Here is a 6669-nt window from a genome sequence, read left to right as displayed (position 1 = left end):
AGAAGGTGCAACGGTCTGGATGGGGTTGCAAAGGATTTTGTATGCTTTTTAGGTAATATGTGTTGCTTTCATTGGTAATATTGGCTTTATTAATGTGAGTGAGTTTCAATTATTGACGAATACGTGCAGGTTTGGGCAAAAAAATATTCCCAAACTTGAAAAGCCCCTATGTTACTGCAAGATGGTAGATTTGACAGCTACACCGAGAATTTTAAGGTGGAAGACAACAAAGAAGCAGCCGATCCACGAGTAGTTGCAATTGTATATAACTGGGAGCCGATAGGTATAAATGTATTGCAACACTTTTGAATTTTATGACTGAAAGTGCATGTGTGTGAATATTGTATGTGTGAGAAATGTTATGATATGTGCCTTTACATGGCAGGCTGTAGTGATTAAAGAAATTGTTTTGACTGAAGCGGTAAGGAAGAAAGCATACTAGGCGTCGGGGGACGATGTGGATGTTGTGATTGGTGAGAACCTGACTCCCGACACAAATGATGTCTGTGAGTTGAAAATGCAGTTGAAGGAGTTAAAGGTGTTATTTGAGTGGTTGGCCCACGAGAAAGAGATATCAAACAAGAATTTGGTGAAAAAAGTGGAAGAGTTGTCGAACGTGGTGGAGGAATTAAGGAGGGTAGTGATGGAAAAACCTGTGGAGGAGAATACCAAGGAAGAAGATGAAGGGAAAAAAGATGTGGGAGAAAAAGTTGAAGAGGATGGAGAAGATGAAGAAGAGGGAGAAGAAGAAAAAAAATGAAAAGTCAAAGGACGATTAGGCAAAAGAAGAGGAAGGAGGTAAAAAGGAGAAGAAAAAAAAGAAGAAGAGCAGGGTAGTCAAATTGGTGGCAATGTACAAACTGTTGTGGAAGAAGAAGAAAAACCAAAAGAAAAAAAAGATGATGGTGGTGAAAATGGGGGTGATGTAAAAAGTGGCTTTGAGGTGGGGGAGGAAGAATCAGTGGGTGAGGAGGGGGATTAGGATGAGGAATAAAGGGATGAAGGCAAAAGGGGGAAGGCGAGGGATCAAAAGGGGATTGAGAGGGGATGAGGGTATTGTGCAAAGAGAAGCGTTAATTAAAGTTATGGAAGCAAAGGGAAGTAAGTAACTCATTAACATTACGATTTTATGTATGCTTTAAAATAATTGATGAAATGAGTACAACAATAAGGTTAACAATTTTTTGTTTACATTGTTAGTCTAGTTTGTCACATCCTGGGAATGCTCTCGCTTGAACTCGCTTAACTTCGGAGTTTCGATGGAACCAGAAGCCAGTGAGCTTTCAAAAGGCCTCGTGCTAGGTAGAGATGGGAATATACATATAAGGTTTACAAGATCCACTCCCCTGGGCGATGTGGGATGTTACAATCCATCCTCCTTAGGGGCCCGACGTCCTCGTTGGCACACATCTGGTCAGGGATTGGCTCTGATACCAAACTATCACATCCCGGCCCGGGCCAGGATGTGACATGGTTGCCCAAGTGGAGTTCATGATTGTTGGAGACACCGATTTATGGAGGCGGCTTCTGGACCACGAAGGTTAGCTGTCAACATATGTAAGTGAGTAAACCCTATATGTGATAGACTAATATAAATGTGTTGTCATTGGGTTGGTGTGATAGTTGAATTATATTTTTTATATTGCAGCACATTCACTTGCAGTTTTATCTCCCGAAAAAGCATGAGGATGAGGCATGGAGGATTCGTAAAATGGTGATTACCAACACAACGGATTGGTTTTTGGTAATGTATCCCACTTAATTTCTCCTAATATTGAAAATTTGGCAATTGTGATGTTGAGTGTGTTTTCGTTTCGATGAACTGTTATACATGTTTTTTTTCCATATATTTTACACTTATGGATAGTCTTACTGTCAAGGAAGCTATGATGAAAGGAATGCTGAAGTGAAAAGTAAAGGGCAGAAAGGGGTTACGTGAATCGGCCACCCACACGTGGCAAGCGACTGCAAAATTAGCTCACATCGCTCACGTCCTGTTGGATCTCCTCCTTAGCTTGTCAAGGGATGTCAAGAGGGGATCTTGGCCGATCGACATAAGTCCAAGGTCCCCACAACAAGATAATGGGTGAGCTGAAATTTCAATTATTTGTTACTCAGTTTAGTTAAATTATTTATTCTTTCTGAAACTTGATGACTTGTTGTATTGCACATGGGGGATTTCGATGTTTTCACCTTAAAAGTGATTGAATTGTTATTCACTGGCTTTCCTTTAGATGTAATTATGTCGTCCAACATCTCTACATTTCGACTGAGGATGGCAATTGACATGTTGCACGGGGTTCACAACTTGTAGAGTGAGTTAAAATTAAGAATTTTAGTGTAGTGTGTTAGTGTAGGAAGGCAATGTGATGAACAATGTTAGTGCAGAAACAACTGCTTTATTGTTCATATATTCATTTGGAGATCTTTTTCATTAGCTCATGAGTTTGTAATTTTGTGGGATGAATTTAATGTGTTGGACAACTGTGTGATGAGCTATTATTTGTTTTGGATGACTTAAGTGGCACCCTTCACAACTTTATATGTTGGATGAACTTTTGTGAGAATTTTTGAATTTGTTATTATGATGAATGAACGTTTGTAACAGTTTATGATACCTACCATTATTTCTTAATATCTTTCCAGATTGGTACTTGTATAATGAATGAATTTATGTAACAAGCATGAAAGATTAATGCGTAAGTGACATTTCCAATTATTGAAGTGACGAAATAAAGACATATAGCGTTGAAAGAATTAAATATAATAAGGCTACTGAGTTCGAGCTTGGATTGTTAAGTTCCCTACATTGAAACGAAATTTGAGATAACTTGAACGAGGATTAAATAACTTAGGAATTGCAAAATATAGGTACTAGCTAAGACATGAAACATAAATTAAAATGTCCTAAACATTGAATTAAACCATAAAGTATGACAACACAAATTAAAACATTAAATTAAATCAGTTGCACTTGTACACTGTTAAACTCTGGCATTAGTTGTTGTCATCGACCATCTTTTTACTCCCTGCACCTTTAGCCATCGCATCTTTTTTTCTTTTTGTTGGGTGAACCGCAGTCGATGCATTGATCCTTTCCATGTTGTCCCTTTTTGGACCTTTCTTAACTCATCCCCTGGACCATCTTCCTTGCTACTTGCTGGTTGCGGGAGGCAAAGGATGAGATCGTCTTCTAAGTCTGCCAATGTCATACAATCATCCTTAACACCCGGTAGCAACACGTTCGGTTCATCCTCGAACATCTTATTCACAAGGAACCAACTTCCAGGTCTTCCATATCACATCCACATTTCTCATCTGCCCTTTTTCCCACAATAGAAGCATACCTTAAACAGGTTTTCATAATTGAGAAAAGTTGGCAACTCATCATCCCCATTCAGGACTAGCACCCACTTGAGTCGCAGACGAACATCGATTTTTATTAAAACCCTGATGGCCATTGCATTAGGGGAATTAATAGACCCATCATCCATCCTTATAAGGTGCCCAATCGGTTAAGTGATGGTCGTCATGATTTCTCAGTCCTAAACTGCATTGGTATTCGAGGGATTTTAAACCACACCTTTAAGTATGTTATTTGGTCTGATTCCCTGAACTATTCCATCCCCATTTCCAAGTGGAAAATCTGCCCCTTCACATACCAAGGACGGTTTTCAAAGACGTAATCAATTTTATCCTCGTCAATGAATTGCACCATAAACCACTTATTGCCGAAGTGGTCCATAAAGAAGGTTTTTTTAACACATTCTTTCCAACACAGAGTGAGTTCCTTGTGGATGAACTTTGCGTCTTGGGATTTCCTGAACATTTTTCCCATCAAGACCCTGGATTTCATAAGGGTCACGTTCACGGTGGAGACCTTTTTGGTGTTAACCCTTGCGAACCCTTCTCCTATATGAACTTACATTTTTCTTTTTCCACGACAATTGGGGGTTGACCATAGTTAGGGACCGAGAATGGGTTTGCCCATGAAGGAAGATTGGGCAAGGAGATTGATCTCCTATGGCGGAAGGAAGTTCCATGAACTTGTAAGTTAACAGCCATCGGAAAAGTTAAAGACTAAGAGGCAGTTTTCAGGTTGGGGGTTTGAATGATAAGATATCAAGGGGATTATGGCAAGCAAACTTAACACCACCACCCTTAAATAGAGGATTAAGGTGTCGTGCATAACATAACCAACAACCAAATAACGATGACCAATATAGCAGTTATCTATGCATAGTGAAGTCATCTGTGCATGCAAACATCGCGCCCCCAAAGTGCATAGGGGAAATGAAAAGCCTCTATATTTGATAGTGGCTGCCCAAATGTGGCACATAGAGAGCATAACCTCCTCACCAATACTTTGCATGGCAAGAGGAGATGTCCCTACAGTTATTCCTACCCCTTTATCTGCCAATGTGGGTGTTAAATCAAAATCGTAACTTTATTATGCATGGGATGATGTTTTATGACATTTTGTAACACTAAAGCCTAGAAATTAAACCCTGACGAATAAACCACCTATTTTGGACACATGGTAGAGTATGATTGGATGTTTAAGCCAACAACAAAGGTTACAATCAAAGCTCCCCTCCATCACCAGATTTACCACATGGGTGGTCGAGATTTATTCTCGTCATAAACATTTCCCCTGCAAAAAACTCCATTTCCTGTCAGTTGATGGCGCATGAAGTATCCACGTGGCATGATCATATAATGTCGCGTGGAAATATGCTAGGAGTATTGAATTTTTATGAAAAAAATGATAATAAACATAAAAAATGTTTAAAATCCCCAAAAATTATAGAGACGCTCGGGATCTCATCCTCAACGTGATGGACACGGTTATATGGCATTGTGGAATTTTGGAACGATCAAAATGGTGGTGAATAGTGTTTTCACTAGATTGGCCATAAATTTGTAAAAAATGGGGAAAAATAATAGCAATGCTCGTATGGACAAGGGCTACAACTTTTGTGAAGGACGGAAGTCCAATCCACGTACCGATAATGCAGAATTTGTTACGACCAATAATAGCCTCCAGATTATCATTTATGTTTACACCTTCTTTGGTCATCAACTTTAGGGTTTATCGGTCAATGTTTTTTTTTGGAAGTATCATCTTTTAGTGGATTGGAACAGATGAATGGTTCGGATCATTCACATCGCATTTGAAGTTCTGTAGTTTGATGAAATATTTCTCGATGTTTACTAAGTTTCTAAAACATAGAAATTTTACATAATAAGTCATAGCTCTTATAAATTCAACCAAGAAAAAGAAAATCAAATATTTGGACTAAATGAATAATATTAGACTATGCTAGAAGAAACCTGTGAATATTCCACGTAATAGAATTACTAATTATAAAAAAATAAAAAACTGATTGTATGATGATTCGATACAATGCGTGTGCGAAAGATTACGCGACTCTTAAGATGGTTTAAATGTGTTTAAAAATATAAAAAATAATATTTAATAAACAACTGATTGTATGATGATTTGATACAACAATTGCAACTTTACATAATAGGTCATTGCTGATAGCTCTTATAAATTCAACCAAGAAAAAGAAAGTCAAATATTTGGACTAAATGAATAATATTAAACCATGCTAGAAAAAATTACCCTTGCATAATTTTGGGCTGCTTTTGAACTTTTTTGTTTGGGGGGCATTTTTGTCCCCTTGTTTTTGGTGAAGCCTATCACCCCAAATGGGTTGCTGGCATTATATATTGGTATAGATATATATGCTAAAAAAACTAAACAAATTCTAGGCGTCGAGCAAAAACTAAAGAAATTTTTTTCTGTCGCAGCCCTTGTCTTTGACTTTGGGGTCGACGACAATCTTTTTGACAATCATTCTTGGTCTCTTTTATATTTCCCTTTTTGTGTACTTTGTTTTGGTGTAGAATTGTCATTGTGGGACATTGTAGTCGTCACCATTTGGCCTATGTACACAGTAAAAACAAGATTTTGGATCCAGTTATCACTTTTGTAATGAGGTTGAAGCTAGAAGCTATGGAAAATGTTGGATTGCGTCAAATTGGGTTTAACTAGTACGACACTATGGGTTTAGTCGATGTGAAGCTATGGCTCGCTCTCGGATGTCCAAAGGTCTTTTTATTTGTTTTTGTTTAATAATTTTCAAGAATTATCTTGGAGTTTGGTTTTTTTTTTTTCTTCTCTTTATAAGAGTTTGCTAGTTTGATTTCTCTTTGAAGGAGAGTTGCTTCATTTCAATTTTTTGTTTTGGTATGCAACCTCTCTTTTGGATCTATGTGCGAAGGGTGAAGTTGTTTGATTTGCTGGATCTACTTCACTTGGTATTTTGCGATCGTGACGGTGATTAGGTGATGTGGTTAGACCCATGGGCATCATACTCCATGTCCCAATATGATTTGAGATTTTTGTGCTCACATGACCTGCATGTAACACGAGGTTTAACGGTTTTATTCATGTGTGTAATCTTGCAGTTTTCGATGAGCTCGGCTTTTAACGAGTTGCTTGAAGTCTATTGATTATTTTACAATTGGTGATGCTTTATTGTAATACTTTTAGATCTAGTTTGCAGGAACCCTTTAGGAGTCGAGTTCTTCAAGATGTATATTTATAATATCTTTTTTCAATAAATATCGTACTCCTCTTAAAAAAAAAAAAAATATATA

Source organism: Malus domestica, chromosome 04 (genome assembly GCF_042453785.1).
Source record: "Malus domestica chromosome 04, GDT2T_hap1".
In the NCBI taxonomy this organism is placed as follows: Eukaryota; Viridiplantae; Streptophyta; class Magnoliopsida; order Rosales; family Rosaceae; genus Malus; species Malus domestica.
Note: the sequence above shows the minus strand (reverse complement) of the source record.